This window comes from Aplysia californica, unplaced genomic scaffold, assembly GCF_000002075.1.
Source record: "Aplysia californica isolate F4 #8 unplaced genomic scaffold, AplCal3.0 scaffold00507, whole genome shotgun sequence".
In the NCBI taxonomy this organism is placed as follows: Eukaryota; Metazoa; Mollusca; class Gastropoda; order Aplysiida; family Aplysiidae; genus Aplysia; species Aplysia californica.
The window spans coordinates 135,405-138,789 of NW_004797777.1; positions in this window are offsets into that span (position 1 = coordinate 135,405).

Sequence of the window (3,385 nt, forward strand, 5' to 3'; positions counted from 1 at the left end):
TGGTTACTTTGATTGCAATGGGCACACAAACAATGTATTCCAATAATTCCATGACATCTTAGCTCTACACGTCTTGCAACTTTTGTTGATTTTTCTTGCAACTTTTGCTATTTTCAAAAGCAACTTTCTCTGAGGACAGAACTGTTGGTTTTTATTACAGCATTCTTGGGTTCAACAGTAGTATAATAATAATGGGTGTTTAACAAAAATGGGCTTCTGTGGTGATCACCCGAAAAGTTCCTCCTTTTTTAGAATTCTGAGTTGAGACCCATGCACAGAATTCTACACTAGTGTAGAATTCTGTGGACCCATGTAAGATGGACAGACAGAAACAGCAGAGGGGAAGTAAGGAAGGACCCACCAGTGGTGCCCTCCAACCACCTGTCTTGTTTGTTTTTTTTCATTTCATTCAATTTTAAAAAATGTATTTATATATTTATTTTTTTTGGAAAGAATATTAGAAGTTGAAAGACCTGGTTTCTTTTGTCCCTCACCATGTAGCCCTTGTTCAGAGATTTGCCCGACTCGTGGAAGGAAAAACAAACTTGTTGCATGCAGTGCTCGCGCTGAGATGGAAACCTCTGTGTGTACTATAGTAATAGTAGCATTGTTTGTGAGGCATCGTGGTGAAATCAGGCGCTCAGCAAAACAATGAAATCAAAGAAACGTCGTTTTCCCATTTGTCAGACAATTTTTATTAACCTTAAGATCAATAAAATTAAAATTATCTTGAAATCTGAAACCCACTAGCTGTGTCTCTTTTTAAAAAAATCTCTATGGTACCTTTCACTAAAATGATAATTGATGATATCTATTGGAGACGGTTGGTAAAAAAAATATATGAATACGTTACTCATCCAGTGGCGACAATTAGTAAAAAAAATAATAATTTAACAAAAAGACGTGCGGTGGAAACAGTAAAAAGAAACAAAAAATAACATAAATAGGACATCTTCTAGTGGAGACGGCTGGTAAAAAAAATGATACAATGAATAACGCATCTTGTTTGGACGGTTGGTAAAAAAGAAAAATAATGATAAAATAAATAACACATCTTGTGAAGATATGTTTAAAAATAATTTTAAAGATAAATAACACATTTAATGGAGACGGTTGGTTTAAAAAAAATAATTGAACAAATGTCTCTACAGAAATGGTCACTAAAAATTAAAATAAGAAAATAGAATGATTCATCCATGGCAGACGATTGTTTAAAAATAAAATAAAATATATATATTTTATAACACATTTAGTGGAGACAGTTGGGGGAAAAAAGATCAGTTTCCATACGTCTCCATTAACTGCTGCATTTTATTTTATATTTTCAATCCGTGTCCTCTATCTGTATTTTATTTTCTATTTTACAACCGTATTCACTAGCTGTATTTTATTTTCTATTTTCCGACCGTTTACGTTAGCTGTGTTTTTCCCCTATTTTTCAACAGTCTCCACTAGCTGTATTTTATTTTCTATTTTTTAACCGTCTCCACCTTCTTCATTTTATTATTTTATTTTCTTACCGTCTTCACTAGTTTTATTTCATTTTCTACTTTCTAACCATATCCACTATTTATTGTATTTTTTTCTGTTTTATTTTAAATACTGTCTCTACCAACTGCTTTTTCTTTTATATGTACTAAACGTCTCCACTTGTATTTTATTTTCTATTTTAAAACTGTCTCCAATAGCTTAATTTTATTTTCTACTTTCCAACCATCTCCACTATATTTGTATTTAATTTCCTATTTTAAAACTGTTTCCGCCAGCTGTAATTTATTTTCTCTTTTTCAATCGTCTCCACTTTTTTATTTTAGGGTTCCCTTTATTTTATTTTTTCGCCACAAACCCCAGTAGTTGTGTAGCCTTTATATTTTATGTTATTTTCTTTTTTCACTAACAGTCGCCACTAGATAAAAATTTTATCTTATTTTATTTTATTTTATTCACCAATTGTCTCCCCTAGATATGTTGTATATTTTATCTTTTTTTTTTTCCACCAACAGTCCCCACTAGGTGTGTTATATCTTTCATTTTATTTTATTTTTTCACCCACTCTCCTCACTAGATGTGTTATATATTTTATTTTATTCTATTTTATTTTTCCCCCCAACAGTCTACACTAGGTGTGTTATATATTTGTGTCAAGACATGGTGGAATCAGGCGCTCGTCAATTTTTGGCCATGTGGATTATTGGTATCACCAGAAAGCTTATTCATTTGCGTCGCTTTCAGTGAAAAAATTTACATCTGTCTTCAATAGAAATCTAGATATTTGTGATTGAAGGAGGTGGGGGTCTCCTGGTTTCAGAGGTAAAATAACGGAGAAAATGGCCGCCAAAGTTTGATAATTTCTATAGCTTGAGAGTCCTTGGAAACTGAAAATTTACATACTTTGTGCCTTTAATCAATGTTTTGGTAGAAAATTCACAAAAATTTGATAAAAGTGGACAAACTGGCTAAAAAATGCCTGTTTCTTCAATTCCATTAAATTGACGCGCTCCTGATTCCATCGTGGGGTGACACATTTGGTTTTATTCTATTTTTTTTTCACCAACAGTCCCCACTAAATGTGTTACATTGTAGGGCCTATATATTTCATTTTGTTTTTTTGTTGGACCAACATTCCCCACTAGATGTGTTATAAATTTTTTTCACCAACTGTCCCCACTAGATGTTTTATATATTTAACTGATTTTTTTTTTTACCAGGCGTCTCCACTAGATGTGTTATTTACTCTGTTACTCTATTTTTTCACATTCTCCTTTAGCTGTCATTATTTGTATGTTTTCCCAGCGGACTCCAAGGGAGGGAAATCTCCATCGGTTCTCTTTCAACTTAATTCAATTCTCACAATTGACTTTTGGAAATTGCTTTTTCCGTCCAGACATATTAGCAGCACACCAGACAGAGGACTCTAAATTGAATAAAACTATTTTCAAAAATTACACAACTAAACAGCGGAAACCACTTACATCAACTTGAAGTTTGAAATTTTTTTAATGAAATGATTACCTCCCTTTGAAGTTTCTTAGTCGCTTTATCACACTTTTAAAAACCAACTGTTTGGCCTGTTTGCATTATCTTTCATATTTTAGATGTTCTTGTCATCATTTATATTGACATATTAACTAAAGGAATTAAAAGATTCTAAATTTTTTTAAACAATATGTCATAGAAAATAGTCGAATTGAACATTATGCAAAACTAGACACACTTGAGTAATTACTTTTCTGAAAATAATTTGTTACTTCCCTTGTTTGCTAGAGCCCTTTTATTCTTATCTTTCATAACAAAATCGAGAATACTTGAAATTATATATATAATAAATGTAAATTCTGCTTAAACTTGACTTGAAAGATGAAAACTAACAACATATTTGTATTCA